Source organism: Vulpes lagopus, chromosome 1 (assembly GCF_018345385.1).
Source record: "Vulpes lagopus strain Blue_001 chromosome 1, ASM1834538v1, whole genome shotgun sequence".
Taxonomy (NCBI): Eukaryota; Metazoa; Chordata; class Mammalia; order Carnivora; family Canidae; genus Vulpes; species Vulpes lagopus.
The window spans coordinates 109306227-109324172 of NC_054824.1; the positions used below are offsets into that span (position 1 = coordinate 109306227).

The 17946-nt window shown below is 36.4% G+C and overlaps 1 protein-coding gene across 4 annotated transcripts in view; it reads left to right on the forward strand.

The window, feature by feature from the left end:
- Positions 1-17946, forward strand: part of PIEZO2 (piezo type mechanosensitive ion channel component 2) — a 450920-nt gene that overhangs the window by 270928 nt on the left and 162046 nt on the right. The window lies entirely within an intron of this gene.

Genomic DNA, 17946 nt, shown 5'->3' on the forward strand with positions numbered 1-17946 from the left:
CCTCTGCATTGTAGTAACATATAAAGGATAAATGTAATGACTCCACAAGAAAACAGAGAAACCCAGAATGTGGATTCTATGAGGCAAATTATCTGATCTCTAAAAAGCTCAGCATCATGAAGAGAAATGTATGTAGAGGCAGTAAGGATAAGGGCTGTTCTATTTTAAAAGATAACTGGGGAGACCCAGCAGACAGATGTGAAGACTGACTCTAGATGACATTTTGGTTCAATGACACATCTCTAAAAGACATTCTGAGGTTAAGTGGGGGAAATGTCAACATTCACTGGTTATTAGCTGATTGTATAGAATTATTGTAAATTCTTAGGTGCATGATTGTTGGGTGGGGTATAGGAAAATATATGATTGGCATTGGGTTATCCATTGTGCTGTTTCAACTTTTCTGTTTCTGTAGAAAAGTTTATAATTGGAAGTTATAGAAAAAAGAAGCGAAGACAGAAATGGTGGGAGAGAATATGAGGGGGGTGAAAGCAGTGCCTGTAGCCTTATCTCTGATGTGTCTGGGAAGTGGTGTAGATGTTTTTTGTCCTTTTGTTGGGAAATGAGGAACCTTCAATTTAAAAGAACATGAGTAATATTAGCAACCTCATGATGTAGATTTGCATCCTTCTTTCAAGGGATCCTGATTGTGTTTTCATATGATAGTAAATATGAATCAGGAATGTGTGTGCTTACCTTGTTTTTATTAATTCATACATAAAATCTGTCTAGTCTGTAGCTGTGTCTACACAAGTCTAGAAAAAAATTCAAGTCCTAACCACTTATATCCTGTTAAAACAAGTTAGTACTCAACACACACTTATAAACTGACAAATTCTAAACCCAATTGGCATAATCTGGAGGTTTACCAAGTATAATTCAGTCTAAAAAGAGAAGAATGTTACATAGACACATTAAAACTGAGGAACCAGGGATCCCTGGGTGGCGCAGCGGTTTAGCGCCTGCCTTTGGCCCAGGGCGCGATCCTGGAGACCCGGGATCGAATCCCACGTCGGGCTCCCGGTGCATGGAGCCTGCTTCTCCCTCTGCCTGTGTCTCTGCCTCTCTCTCTCTCTCTCTCTGTGACTATCATAAAAAAAAAAACAAACAAACTGAGGAACCACAATATGGAAACAAGCTAAGTGCCCACTGACAGATGAATGGATAAAGAAGATGTAATATATATATTAATATAATATATTAATATATTACATCTATATTACATCTATCATATATAGATGTAATATATATAATTAATATATATAATTACATATATTATATATGTAATATATATAATACAGTATATATATACTGTATATAAACACAATGAAATATTATTCAGTCTTTAACAAGAAGGAAACCTTGCCATTCATGACAACATGATGAAACTTGAAGGCATTATGCTAATGAAATAAGTCAGACAGAGAAAGACAGATACTGTATATTTGTCTACTTATATATGGCATCTAAACAAAAGAGCCGACTCGCAGAAACTCGCAGTAGAAAAGTGGTTACCAGGGGTGACATGAGCAGGAAAGAGGAGAAGCTGGTAAAAGAGTACAAACTCACATATGAGGTGAATAAATCCTGAAGATCTAATGCACAGGTTCACTATAGCTAATAGTACTGTATTGTATATTGTACACTTGATAGTTACTAAGAGATTAGATCTTAAACATTTTCATCAAAAAAAGAATTATGTGAGGTGTATTAGTGAACTAGATTGAGGTAATCATTTCACAGTGTACACGTCTATCAAATAAACACACTGTACACTTTAAATATATTACAATTTCTTGTGCTGGTTACACCTGAGAAGCCTCATTAATGGTGCAGATTTATAATATCTATTTATTTTAGGCAGAAGTGAATAAATGCTGAATTTCAGTACAGACACAAGTTCTAGACTAAATGAATCCTTTGGTTTCTTTTATTTTTTTGTCTGTTGAACATGCATAGAAAAAATGTTTTGGGGGCACCTGGATGGCTCAGTGGTTGAACATCTGCCTTTGGCTCAGGTCATGATCTCTGAGCCTCAGGATCGAGTCCTGCAATTTGCTCCCTGCAGGGAGGCTGCCTCTCCCTCGCCTGTATCTCTGCCCTTCTCTCTGAGTCTCTCATGAATAAATAAATAAAATCTTAAAAAAAAAAAAGTTTTGTCTGTTGGAAGGGCTGACTTTTAGAGGGTGATTTAATTGGGAATGTATCTTCTATATGCCAGTATCCCCTCCCCCCAGTTTAAGGATCTTTTCTGCCATCTAGAGACTGAGGATAGGAAATACAAATAATATTCAGAATTGATGGGATGAGCACTGGGTGTTACGCTATATGTTGGCAAATTGAACTCCAATAAAATAAATAAATAAATAATAAAAAATATTCAGAACCACCTCGAAAACATTTTTTGTGTCAAGGATCGGCTAGTAAATATTTTAGGCTTTGTCGCAATTATGTTAAGAAGCCATTGTAGCAGAAAAGCAGCCACGAACAGATTTAAAAGAATGATGAGGTTCTTCTCCAGTAAAGTTTTGTGGACACTGAAATTTGAATTTCATATTATTTTCACATGTCACGAAGTATTATTTTTCTTTTGATTTTTTCCAGCCACTCAAAAATGTAAAAACAAAACAAAACAAAAAATGTAAAAACCATTGTTAGCTCATATTTTATACCCAAACAAGTGGTGAACAAGCCTTACCAACCTATGATGTATGTGATAATAGTCCTAATAGGGTAACAACGTGCCGTATTTATTACTCATTCGAATTGTCACAAACAAAATTATAATTTATTACATGTAATAATAATCATATTAAGTAATTATACTTACATTTTGTAGATGATCCACTTAAACAGTTTAAAAAGTTCATCACAAATAATTTCATAGAGATAAGTCATTAAAAGTTAAGTTGCTTATTAGGGTATAGACTTTTTTAGCTAAACAATGAAATACAAATATAAATATAAATACACTGCCTTGTTGTAGATTCCTACCCTCCCTCCATTCACTTGGTGATCACAAGCCATTGCATTTTAGTCCTAGAAAGATTGAAAATTTGTATATCTAAAACAATAGTTTTTTCATAAGGTGTAATTCCAGTGCATTGTTATCAACCCCAAATTCTAAGTTGGAAGAAAACAAACTGGAAAGTGGCAAAAGAAACTCATCTTGCTTGGGCACTTGTCAAAAATTTTATAACCACAGAGATTTCAGCGTATATATCCAGCTTCAGATGTGGCTGTTCTTAAAACAATCCATTTTTGGAGACAAAATAGACAAGCCATTTTTGTCTTCTCAAAAGCTTTCAAATGCGCTCTCTCGTCCAAATTATCTTTATTTTTAGAAAATTTGAATTGATTTGTTTATCATTAGTATAATACCTATTTTTTGGTGATTATTTGGAAAAATATAATGAAGGATATGGAAAACCACCTTTTTAAAATGTAATCCCAGCCTCCCGAAATAAGTGCTATTTATTTCTGAGTCTATATTCTTCCAGAATTTTTCCTAGGCATATATGAGCCTTTTAAAAACAAATTCCGAATCATAATGCACATACTGTTTTTGTAAGTTGCCTTACATTTTTGTTTTACATTCTCCCATGTTATGAAATGTTTTTCTAAAATGTGATTGCCATAGGCTGCAAAGTGCTTGAATGTATCAATAGATTATAGTCAGTCCCTGATTTCTGACCACATAGATTTTTTCAATTCCATTAACTTTATTTTTGTAAGTTTTTATTTAAATTCTAGTTAGCTAATATACAATGTAGTATTAGTTTCAGGTGTACAAAAGAGTGATTCAGCACTCCATACAATACCCTACGCTCATCACAACATGTGCACTCCTCAGTTCCCACCACCTATTTCACCCGTTCCCCCAACCCACTTCCCCTCTGGTAACCATCAGTTGGTTCTCTCTTTTTTAAAAAAAATATTTTATTTATTTATTCATGAAAGACACAGAGAGAGGCAGAGACACAGACAGAGGGAGAAGCAGATTCCATGCAGGGAGCCCAATGTGGGACTCCATCCCAGGACTCTGGGATCATTCCCTGAGCCAAAGGCAGATGCTCAACTGCTGAGCCATCCAGGCATCCCAGTTCATTCTCTCTAATTAAGAGTTTGTTTCTTGGTTTGCCTCTCTCTCTCTACCACATTGCTCATTTGTTTTGTTTTAAATTCCACATATGAGTGAAATCATATGGCATTTGTCTTTCTCTGATTGACTTGTTTTGCTTTGGATAATACTCTGTAGCTCCCTCCATGTCATTGCAAATAGCAAGATTTCATTCTTTTTATGGCTGAGTGTTAGTCCATTGTGTGTATGTGTGTGTGTGTATCACATCTTTATTCATTCATCCTTTGATGGACAACCTGGGCTATTTCCATAATTTGGCTACTGTAGATAATGCTACTGTAAACATTGGGGTGCATGTATACCGTTGAATTAGTATTTTTGTATCCTTTGGGTAAATATCTGGTAGTGCAATTGCTGTATCATAGGGTGGTTCTATTTTAACTTTTTGTGGAACCACCACACTGTTTTCCAGAGTGGTTACACCAGTTTGCATTCCCACCAACAGTGCAAGAGAGTTCCCTTTCTTTACATCCTCTCCAACACCTATTTTTTCTTGTGTTGTTGATGTTAGCCATTCTGACAGATGTCAGGTGTTATTTTATTGTAGTTTTTATTTGTATTTTGTATTGTACAATAGTTAAAATATTGTAGTATTTTATTTGTATTATATTGATGATGAGTGACTTTGAGCTTCTTTTCATGTGTCTGTCAGCCGTCTATGTCTTCTTTGGAAAAATATCTATTCGTGTCTTCTCATTTTTAAATCAGATTATTCGTTTTTTGAGTGTTCTTTATGTATTTTATATACTAACCCTTTAGCTGATATGTTATCTGTGAATATCTTCTACTATTCCACAGGAAGCCTTTTAATTTTGTTGATCATTTCCTTTGCTGTACAAAAGCTTTTCATTTTGCTGTAGTCCCAATAGTTTCTCTTTGCTTTTGTTTCCCTTGCCATAGGAGACATAGCTAGTAAAAAGTTGCTATGGCTGATGTCAAAGAGGTTACTGTCTATGTTCTCTTCTAGGATTTTTATGGTTTCATTGACTATGTTGATTTATTATTTTTTTAATTTATTTATTCATAGATACACAGCTAGAGAGAGAGGCAGAGACACAGGCAGAGGGAGAAGCAGGCACCATGCAGGGAGCCGGATGTGGGACTCGATCCCGGATCTCCAGGATCGCGCCCTCGGCTGCAGGCGGCGCTAAACCGCTGCGCCACCGGGGCTGCCCGACTATGTTGATTTAAATTGTTCCTCATTTTTGCTATCTTCATTAATGCTGTGATGAGTACCCACATTACTTTTAAATTTAAATAAAACTCATGATTGAGCAAGGTGCAACCTCACATTCCCTCAATTGTGAAGGAGTCTCTGCAGGACTGTTTGGTACTTGCCTCTGCTACAAGGATCTGGAGATTTCAATAGTCCTGGGCCAATATTGTGATAATATACATGGTGATTCCCTCAGTAATGTATACTGAAATCCCATATCTAGGTGTAGCACAGATCTGGAGTTTCATTTTTCTCCAAGGTGACATCTTCTTTCAACCAGGAGATTGTGTGCTTCCTTCCAGCTCCTTCCAGGCCTGTGATGGAATTTTCCATTACATTTAGCCAAGGAAGGGTGTTGAGAAGGTGAGTATATGGAATGAATAGGAGATTAAAGTTCGCATAGAAGCAGAGTAGAGGAGTGACATTGCCTCAGGAGGAGAATTAGTGATTCTCTTCCATGTTTTGCACATAGGAAGCACATGATCAGATTTTCCAAAACAAAATTCAGGGCTCATTATTTGATAGCTATGATTGTACTCATGGGAAGGTGAAGACTTTGTGTTTGAAAGTAGGATAATTTTTCCTAAATCTGAAATGCTATAACCACATAAAAAACTTGGTGACCACTCTTCTGAAGTTTATCCAGCAAAATAAAACTGCAGAACAAATCCACCTAACTTTATGTGAGATCAAGAATGTACCAGTCAACATAATTTGTTTAATAGAATAGAGCCCAGTGACAGCTGCTATTTTTGAAGGTCTCCCTAACAAAAATGATGAAGTAACAAAATTTGGCTTTGCTAATGCAGCCTGTAATCTCTTCCAAAGGTTTTGTATTTTCAAGGGAATTTCTATAGACAGCAACCATTTCCTATTTTGAAAGACATGAAGCAAGATTAAAGATGGTAGGCTTATGTTCAGATTTCTCCAATTATATATGATTATCCTCAACTGTTTTCCTACCTGTAGGGCTGGCCACATTTATGAAGCTTTGAATCTTGGACAATTTCTGTCCTGCAGGTTTTCTGCACTAAAATTTCAAAAAGTATGCTGGGTAGGAATGGGGCCATGCTGGTGGACCTGATTTGTTCTTCATTGTTATGAATGGCAGGTACCTTGAAAGGCTTTAAGACACATTTGAATGTGATAAACTTCTACTTAACCAGTGGCAGTAATTAAAAGCTAATTGCAACAGTTTGGCAGCACATCACTGACTACGTTTCCTTGTGAAGATGATACCAAAAGTCATTTTGAGTTGAACTAATCTAAAAAAAAAAATTCTGACAAGAAGTGGGTTCTTTGTTTTTTAATCTTAAGTTATCTCAATAAAACAGGTAAAAGTTCTGATGTGGGCCAGGGTGGAAGATGTGACTGGAGGCTAAAAGTCTATTGTTTTCTTAATTAGTATGGAGACACTTAGAACATGTACATTTATTTTTTGACCCTATTAATGAACATTATGTGTGTGTTAAGCATTGGGATGATAGGTCATTCTTTAAATTATCTCATCTGGTCTTCAACTGGCTTTTGTTCCAACTTCTGAACTTTCTCACGAACATCTGCAGGAATTACTTCAGGGATTGGACTTATTTGCTCAAATTTATTTTCTTCATTTGCTGCCTTCTTCACTTTAAGATATGAAGTCTGAACATGAAAGGGCAGGAAGGAATGAGAGAGATCTTGAGGCCTTTCTCTGTGAAAGTAGGATTCTCTGTAAAATAAATAGACAATGATTTGCCCCATGTTACCCTTTTTATGTGCTATTTCAAAAATAATGATGATAAGAAAATGCATTATGTTTAAAGAAGGAAAAGCTTGTGTTTATTTCAGGGTTAAAACAACATAAAAAAGAAAAAAGCAAAGCCTGAATCTCCAACATCATGAGTTAACTATTCTATGAAAAATGTTTAAAAACAAACATGAAGAACACAAACTCATTTATTATATTTACACTATCCTAATGCTAGTCATAAAAATGTCAATAATATGTAGGGAGTAATAAAGGCCTTAATGCTGTCTTTTTCTCCTGATTGAGGGAAGCCAGTGGGTCCTTTAGAAAACGGAACAATGCAATCAGTTTTCCTGTCAGGTCTGCTGCAGTTGGCTTTGTAAGCTATTCTATCATTCAGTTATTTCTAAGAATGTACTTTTCACCCCAGCCCCGGATTGCTATGTTGTGCCTGTCTTGCGTTGGAGTAATCTAGAGTTTAGTTACAAAAACAGCACAGAAAAACTAAATTATTTTCCATGGAAACCAGTTGGCAAGAATTTCATCTGAAAGCAGTCAGGGGTGGGGGGGCAGGGATAAATGTAAAGCAGGCCATTTTCATGGTAAAGAATGTAAATTCACCCAAAGAAGTTAACACTTTTCCTTTACCTTTTTGTTAAAAGATGGCACTGGCAGATATCTATAGACTTGCAGAGTTTGTAGGTGATATAAAGATAACCAAACTCTGGGTTTCATTCTGAAAAGAATTTTAGCGATTAAGTGACCTGTTCAATGTCTCAAGGAGGGTTCACTTGTGCTTATCTGAAAAGTGAAAATAGAAGCCAAAAGAGACATTGACTTTCCACAGATAAATGGAAAATCAAAAGAACATAAATACTTGAACCCCTGAATCCAATCGGGCAATTTGCCATAACCTTATGGCTACCTAGGACCTTAGGTGTGTGTGGACCTAGGTGTAGGTGTGTGGTAGACCCAGGAGGCCCGGTAAATGGGGTGCCCTACACAGCCATGACGCCTGGCATCATGTATGAAGCAGCTACTGCTTCTCACCAGGTGGACAAGCTTTGGCACAGGATGTTTATCTAACTGAGAGAAACTAAAACTTTTCAACCTCATTTTCCAGAATGTCAGCCTTGATTAAATGTTGTGGACCAAAAATTTTCACCTTTTACTTATTGAGAGCATTTCCCAGGAAGGGTGTCCTTTCCATTTTCATGGAAAATCTGTTCTACTCTCTGTGGGATCCACATAGTACTTGATCTAACAGTCCAGTCTCGTTCTGCTGGGTTCATATATACAAGAGCAGCTCATCTGCATACATGCAGCAACAGGGCAGGACTTTCTGCCCAAATGCTGTCCCTGTTATCAAGCAGAAGGTGGGGGTCCCCTGTCTTATAATGTGATAGATATGGAGAGGATTATGGTAATGCATTCTCTGGAGCCCAACACCTAGGGGATGAATCTTGGCCTCGCTACTTTCTAGACAGAGCATCTGGGCACCACTATACCTCATGGTCTGTGCTTGGGTTTCCATATATAGAAAATAGGGATGAGAATAATGCTTGTCTCAGAGAGGAGTGTTGTATTAAATAGAGGAATACCCACCAAATGCTGGATCATGTAGGGTGCATATTTAAAAGGACCTGATTTTATTGTTGTAGACAGCGTGTTAACACACACAAAAGAGTTTTTTTTTAATTTTTTTTTAAATTTATTTATGATAGTCACAGAGAGAGAGAGGCAGAGACACAGGCAGAAGGAGAAGCAGGTTCCATGCACCTGGAGCCCGACGTGGGATTCGATCCCGGGTCTCCAGGATCGTGCCCTGGGCCAAAGGCAGGTGCTAAACCGCTGCGCCATCCAGGGATCCCACAAAAGAGTTTTTTATTCAAACTCACTTTCCATAACTGACAGTGTAGCCTTATCTGGCACCTCAACTGCAGTTCTCTGAGAACATTAAGCTACTCTACCCCTTGTGCTGTTTCCTTCACTGGAGATGTCCTCCTTCTTCATCCTACTGGCTAGCACGTACACCTCCTTCTGGAACCTTCCATGTTTCTGTCTGTGAGGACCGAAAATTATTATCTGGGCAGTTACTCTATGCAGACTTGCTTCCTTGCACCTGCTGCACTGAACCATAATGATTGTCTATGAATGTGTCTCCCTGCCAGTTTTGGGTTTGGGTGGCCTGGGTACTGTCAGACTCTAACACTGCTGATCACACTGCTTTTAGGAAATCCCTGTTCAATCTGTTTTGTGCTCTGTCTCCTGCAACCCTTGTGTTTCATCTCTTTGTGCACCAAAATAAAGTAAAACTTGTTTAGACTTTTCCTGAACTCTAAACCACAGATAGGGCCACTGGCTATGAGACATGGGAAAATGATTTCCTAGAAAGGTCACTGTCAGTTTCAGGACACCCACTGCAGTCCCACTGCTGTGTTCTGTGGTACATGTCCCCAGTTAGTGAAATATGAAGTCCAGCAAGAAACTAAGGAGGCTGTAGTACATGTGGTTCCTTACTTGTGGTGTTGGTAAATATTTAGCTTTTGCTTGAAAAAAAAATAGATAGTTTTACATTTATGCATTTAGAAAGTTCAAAAATAGCTTTATCCCTGATGGTTAAAGTTAACATGGTTAATGTAGTAAATAGCTTTCACTTTTGAAGAAATTAGAGATTTCAGCTCATACTGTGTTTCTTGGACACCAGGTTTATCTCTTAATTTTGAGGGACTTTGGTTTATGTTTCTTCATTTCTCTGGACTTTGTCTTTAAAATGAGAGAGCTGTGGTGAATATTGATGAGATGGTGTTGCACAACAGTCTGCCCAGGCCTTACAATCAGAAGGCGATTAAGAAAAAAAAAAAAAAGAAGGCGATTAAGAAATGTTAGTTCTACTTTTCTCCATAGTTTTTGGTGTAGAAGGCATACACAATATGATTTTTTCCTCAATTTTAACGAGAAATATTTGACATGCATTGCTATATAAGTTCAGGCTACAGCATGATGGTATGACTAATATATATAATGAAGTGATTATCACATAGGATCAGTGAACACCCATCTTCTCATGTAGATAAAATAAACAGAAAAGACGGAGGAAAAGAAAAAAAATGTTCTCTTTATAATGTGAACTCTTAGGACTTTTTTAACCATTTTGCTATGTCTCACACGACAGGGTTAACTCTGTCATTGGCTGTGGTCATTAGTTTGTACAGTACATCCCTAGTGCTTACTTATTTTGTAACTGGAAGTTTGTATCTTTCGACCACCCTCCTCCAATTTCCCCTCCCCTACCTTTTCACATCTGGTAACCACAAGTCTGATCTTTTTTCTATGAATGTGGGTTGTTGTTGGTTGGTTAGTTGTAGATTCCACATGTAAATGAGATCATATAGTATTTGTCTTTGTCTGACATATTTCACCTAGCACAATGTTCTCAAGGTCTATTTGTGTTGTTAAAAATGATAGGAATAAGAAAGAAGAAAATGAGAGGATTTCCTTGGTGTTATGGCTGAATAAAATTCCATTGTATATATACCTCACAACTTTATCCACCCATCAATTGATGGACACTAGGTCATTTCCATGTCTTGGCTATTGTAAATAATGCTGCTGTGTATAAGGGGGCACAGATATCTTTCCCAATTAGTGTTTTCAGTACCTTTGGATATATTCTCAGAAGTGGAATTGCTGAATCATATGGTAGTTCTATTTTTAATTTTTTGAGGATCCTCCATACTGTTTTGCAGGCTACACCAATTCGCAGTTCAGCAGCACACAGGTTACCTTTTCTCAACATCCATACCAGTTATTTGTTATCTTGTATCCTTTTTGATAATGGTCATTCTAACAAGTGTGAGATGATAAGCTCATTGTGGTTTTAATTTGCATTTCCCTAATGACTAGTGATGCTGAGCATCTTTTCATGTGCCTATTGGCCTTTCATGTACCTTTTTTAGAGAAATGTCTATTCAGGTTCTTTGCCCAATTTTAATTGGGGTATTTGCTTTTTTGGATATTGAGTTGTAGGAGTTTCCTATATGTTTTGGGTATTAGCTCCTTTTCTGATAAATGGTTTGCAAATATTTTTTCATATTCCATAGGTTGTCTTTTCACCTTGCTGATGATATATTTTGCTGTGCAGAAGCTTTTTAGTTTGATGCACTCCCACTTGTTTATTTTTTATTTTCTTTCTTGTGCTTTAGGTATCATATCAAAAAATCATTACCAAGTCTCATGACAAAGAGCTTTTGTTCCTGTTTTCCTCTAGGAGATTCATGGCTTCTGGTCTTAAATTTAAGTCTTTAATTCATTTTGAGTTAGTTTTGTGAATGATGTAAAATAGGCATCTAGTTTCATTCTCTTACATATGACAATCCAGTTTTCCGAGCACCATTTATTGAAGAGACTGTCTTTTCTCCACTGAGTATTCCTGGCTCCCTTTTGAAGCACAGTTGACTTTGTATGTTTGGGTTTATATCTGGGTGCTCTGTTCTGTTCCCTTGGTATATTTGTACATTTTTATGCCATTTTCATACTGTTTTGATGACTATAGTTTTATAAGATAGCTTGCATTCAGGAAGTGTGGTACCTCCTGCTTTGTTCTTCTTTCTCAGGATTTCTTTGGCTATTTGAGGGTTTTTGTGTTTCTATATACATTTTAGGAGTGTTTTATCTACTTCTGTAAAAAATTCCATTGGAATCTTGATAAGAATTGCACTGAATCCATAGACAGCTTTCAGTAGTATTTACATGTTAACAATATTAATTCTTCCAATACACAAATACAGGGTATCTTTCCACTTATTTGTATCTGTTTGGATATCTTTCATCAATGTCTTATAATTTTCAACCAAGAGATCTTACACCTCCTTAGTTAAATTTGTTCCCAGTATTTTATTTTTCTGCTGCTACTGTAAATGGGATCGATTTATTTCTTTTTCAGTTGTTAGTGTATAGAAACATGACTGGGGATCCCTGGGTGGCGCCGCGGTTTGGCGCCTGCCTTTGGCCCAGGGCGCGATCCTGGAGACCCGGGATCGAATCCCACATCGGGCTCCCGGTGCATGGAGCCTGCTTCTCCCTCTGCCTGTGTCTCTGCCTCTCTCTCTCTCTCTCTGTGACTATCATAAATAAATAAAAAATTAAAAAAAAAAAAAGAAATTATTTAAAAAAAAAAAAAAAAAAAAAGAAACATGACTGATTTTTGTATGTTAATTTGTGTCCTAAACTTTACTGAATTCATTATTTGTATATGACAGTTTTTTTATTGAGTCTTTAGGATTATAATTTAATAAATAGAGACAATTTTATTTCTTCCTTACCAATTTTTGACTTATTTTTATTTTTATTCTAGCCTGATTTATGAAGCTAGGACTTCCAGTACTATGTCAAATAGGTGTGGTAATAGTGGGCACCTTGTCTTGTTCCTGATCTAATGGGAAAAGCTTTCAATCTTTCATCATAGAGTATGATCAAGCTGTCATCATATGGCCTATGTTATGTTGTGATATGTTCCTTCTGTGCCTAATTTGTTAAGAGCTTTTATCATGAATGGATGTTTAGTTTTGTCAAATGCTTTTTCTGTGTCTATTGAAATTACTCTGTGGTTATTTCCTTTCTTTTTATTAATGTAATGTATCACATTGATTGATTTGTATTTGTTGAACCATCCTTGAATCCCTGGGAAAAATTCCATTTGATTATGGTATATCATCTTTCAATGCCACTGAATTCAGTTTGTATTATTTTATATAGAATTTTGTTTACATTTTTAAATTTAAATTCAATTTGCCAACATATAGTATAACACCCAGTGCTCATCCCATCAAGGGTCCTCCTCAGTGCCCACCACCCAGTTACCTCATCCTTCCCCACCTCTCCTTCTGCAATCCTTTGTTTCCCATGGTTAGGAGTCTCTCATGGTTTGTCTCCCTCTCTAATTTTTCCCACTCAGTTCCCCTCCTTTCCCTTACAATTTTTAAATCAGTATTCATTTGAAATAATGACCTATAATTTTCTTTTCTAGTAGTGTTCTTTTCTGGCTTTGGTATCAGGATAATGTTGGTTTCATAAAATGACTTTGGAGGTATTCCTTCCTCTTTGATTTTTTTTGGAAGAGTTTAAGAAATATTGGTGTTAATTAGCCTTTAAATGTTTGGTAAAATATACCAGTGAAGACATCTGGTCCTGGACTTTTGTTTGTTGGGATATTTTTGATCACTGATTCAATTTCCTTACTAAATCTATTCAGATTTTTTATTTCTTCTTGATTCAATCTTGGTAATTTGTATGTTTCTAATAGTTTTTCCACTTCTTCTAGGTTGTCCAGTTTGTTAGTGTGAAGTTGTTTATAGTAGTCTCTTGCAATTCTTTGATTTTCTATGTTATCAGTTGTAATGTCTACTTTTTTGTTTATAAGTTTTGATTTGGGTCCTTTCTCTTCTTTCCTTGTTTAGCTAAAGGTTTGTCAATTTTGTTTATCTTTTCAAAGAACCAACCTTTAGTTTGGTTAATATTTTCTATTGTTTTTCAATTTTTCATTTATTTTTCTTCTAATCTTTATTATTTCCTTTCTTCTGCTAACTTTGAGATCCAATTGGTCTTCTTTTCCCTGTTCTTTAAGGTGTCAAATTAGGTTGTGTATTTGGGACTTTTCTTGCTTCTTGAAGTATACACTTATTGCAATGAACTTCCCTCTTAGATCTATTTTTGCTGCACTTATAAGTTTTGGGATGTCATATTTCCACTTTCCTTTGTTACAAAAGACTTTTTTCCTCTTTTTAATTTCTTCTTTCATCCACTGTTTGTTCAGGAGAATGTTGCTTAATTTCCATGTGTTTATGAATTTCCCACTTTTCTTATTGATTTCTAGGTTTATGCCATTGTGGTCAGAAAAGATACTTAGTATGATTTCAGTCTTCTTAAATTTTCTAAGACTTGTTTTTTGGCCTAACATATGGCTATCCTAGAAAATGTGCACTTGAGAAGAATATTTATAATGCTTTTGTTGAATGGAATGTTCTGTATATGTCTGTTAGGCCCGTTTGATCTGGAGTCTTGTTCAAATATGCCATTTCTTTATTGATTCTCTGACTGGATAATCTATCCCTTATTGAGAGTGAGATATTAAAGTCTCCAACTATTATTGTATTACTGTTTACTTCTCCTTTTAGCTCTGTTACTTTTTGCTTTATATATTTAGATGCTATAAAGTTGGGGTCATAAATATTCTTGATGGATTCACCACTTTATCATTATATGATGATCTTCTTGGTCTCTTTTTATTATTTTTAAAGTCTATTTTATCTGATATAGGTTTGGCTACCCTTTCTTTTTGTTGTTGTTTTGGTTTTTGGTTATCTTTTGCTTGAAATATCTTTTTCCATCCCTTCACTCTCAGTGTGTCCTCAGTGTGTCCTTAAGGCTAAAGTGAGTGTATTATAGGTAGCACATTGTTGGGTCTTATTTTTAATCTATTCAGCCATTCTATGTCTTTCCATTGGCATATTTAATCTGTTTATGGTTAAAGTAATTACTGATAGGTGAAGACTTACTATTGCCATTTTGTTCATTGTTTTCCAGTTATTTTATAGAACCATCATTCCTTATTTCTTAGTCTGCTGTGTGTGTGTGTGTGTGTGTGTGTGTATGTTGTGTGTGTTTGTGTTGATGCTACTGATGGCATCAGTATGCTTTGACATTTTTATTATGTTCTTTTGTGTAATTGCTATAGGATTTTTCCTTCTGGTTACCATGAGGCTTATATAAAAAATCTTAAACTTATAACCTATTTTAAACTGCTAACAACTTAACTTCAATAGAATTTTTAAACTTTATGCTTTTATTTCTACTGCCCCTCACAATTTAGTTATTGCTGTTAGAATTTTTTATAGTGTGTAACTAATTACAGAATATTATAATTATGGTTATTTTTACTTCTTTTTAAAAACTTTTAAACTAGACATGTGAGTTATGAACCATAATCCCATTCATAGAACTATGACCATGTTTACCATTACCAGCAAGGTTTATGCTATCTTTTACTGTTTTTAGGATGTTAATTAGTGTTCTTTTACTTCCATTCAAGAAACTCCCTGTAACATTTGGCTGGTCTGGTGATAGTGAACTTCCTCAGCTTTGGTTTGTTCAGGAAAGTTTGTGTCACTCCTGCATTTCTGAAGGACAGCCTTGTCAGATGTAAAATTATTGGTTGACAGTTATTTTCTTTCAATACTTTGAATATGTCATCCAATCTCTCCCGACCTGAAAAGTTTCTGTTGAGATATCTGCTCACAGTCTTATGTTACTTCTCTCTTTTCTCTTGCTGCTCTTAAAATTCTGTTTTTGATTTTGACAATTTAATTATAATCTGTCTCAATGTACTCCTATTGAGATTCAACCTAATTGAGGTCCTTTGAGCCTCATTGATGCAGATGACTATTTCTTCGAGTTTGGGAAGTTTTCAGCCATTCTAGATTGAAATATGCTTTTCCCCTTGTTTTCCTCTTCTCCTTATGTAATTCCCATAATGTTAATATTCCATAATTCCCGTAGGCTTTCTTCATTTTTTTCATTCATTTTTTCTTTTTGTTCTTCTGACTGGGTAATTTCCAGTGTCCTATCCTCCCAGTTACTGATTTTTTCTTCTGCATGGTTGAGTTTACTGTTGAAATTCTTTACTGAATTCTTCAGTTCAGTTATTGTGCTTATGAACTCTAGGATTTCTGTTTGTCTGTTTGATGGTTGCTATTTCCTTGCTGAACTGGTTTTGTTCATGCATTGTTTTCCTAACTTCATTTAGTTGTCTGTGTTTTCTTATAGTCCACTAAACTTCCTTAAGATGATTATTCTGAATAATAGATAATAATAAAAGGTAAAGATCTGATGGTGCATAGATCCCCATTTCATTGTGATCAGTTATTGGAGTTTTATTAGTTTCCTTTAGTGGTGTCTTATCTAATTGATTTTTCATGATTCATGATTTCTTATGTTGTTAGGAGCACATTTGACTGTTTACTTCCTCATCCAGCTTTTAAGAAGTTTGCTTTGGCAGAGATTGTTCTTCACAAGTCAGCTCAGTTTGGTGTTCTGGATGTGCCTACTGGTAATGTCCTTGGGTCAGTGGGACTTGCCATTGTGGTCTATTTTTAGGAGAGACAACTGTTCAAGTTCTGACGATGGGTATGCTTGGAGTATGCCTCTAGCAGACAACAGTAAAATAGGACTGTTGATTTGGTTCCCTTTCTAAGTAAGGCTGAAAGATACACTCTGCATTTGCCTGGATTATCTGATCAGGCTTACTAGATAGTCAGGACTGCATGCTATATTTAGAAGCAGAAGGAGCTTTGAATAGCTTCCTTACCCTAGCAGGGCAACAAGTTGGGACTCAATACCTTTATAATCCATTGTTTGGGAACCCAAATCAAGCCAGTGTGCACTGAATTCTCTTGTTACATGAAGTTTCTAGTTTTGCTCTTTCATTGGGAGAAGCCATGGTCTGTGTTCTGTGTTCAAGTGCCATGTACATAGGGCCATTGAATGGGCTACACAGCTTCCCATATGCTCTGCTTAGATTCTTTGGTTAGACAGAGTGAATGCTGTTTAGCGATGAGTAGGACTACAAATTAGATTTCCTGCTTGGGTACAGCTAGAAAAGCAGCTCTACAATCAGCAAAGCTCTTTCTTAAGTCTATCCACACCCCAAGTTCTTTGGTTGAACAAGACCATGGGCTGTTTTGAAAACTATTAGCTTTTCCTCTGGAGAGCCTCTGAACATCACAGCTTCCATGAATTCTGGCCAGCTCTCCTGGTGAGATGGGGCTCGAAGATACTTCACAGTTGGTGGGACACAACTCTACTCCTTACAAGGGCATGGGCAGAGTGAACTCTAGGGCCAGCAAAATTCTTCCTTTGAGGATCTGTATCAGGCATATCTGCATCCCACTGAGTTACCTGGTCAGAATATGCCCCTGACGTGGTTCTGCAAGTGAGCAAAACTGCTGGTTGGGACTGCTACTTGGGCATGGTAGGTATGAACTCGCTCTACCAGGATCTGTGTGCTGGTTGTTGCAAGCTCTTCCCCATTTCTCCATCATAGTCAGATTCCCAGTGATTGAACCCCATAGATTTCCCTGCAATCCCTGTGGCGTGAGATCTGAGTAGGGGCTCCTGCAAAGTGACCATAATGCTGGGAGGCATTGGTTGTTCAGCCACCCCCCTCTGGGTTTTCTTTAACTCCTGAGGAACTGGAGGCTCAAGGGGACCTCTCCATGTGGTACTGCACTGGCCTGAAGGAAGGGCAATGCAATCAACTGGAGCTTCTTCTTTCACCCTTCTGATGCAGCCTGTCTTGGTTTCTGGGTTGCAAGACTGCTTCAGCATCACCTCTGTGTTCTAGAAATCTCTCACTAGTGTCCTGTTCTTGATTCACTATTAGTTCTTCTTATGAGGGAGAGTTAAGTCAGAAATTACCTATTTCGCCATTTTGGTGATGTTGTGATTTTTTTTCAAATTAAATAAATTATTATATGCCTGAGTTAGTAATGTTTTTCTCTATCTACTGATTTCCAACTTACATGGCATCTAGTAGCTTAGTAGAATCTATTCTAATAAAAATAACTCTTTTTCGTCTTCTCATAAAAGTCTCATCACCATCACTGTATTACTGATACAAAAAAGCCAGTCCTGACTCTGGGAAAATTGAGCACTATTTATTTCTATTACTTGTTGTCCTCCCTATAAAACAAGACACAGTCCATAGACAAATCTAAGTTGAAACTGTATATATATATAAACATATGTTTTTGAATATGCATAAAATAGGGATAAATATAATAGAAATAGTACCTTCCCCATAGG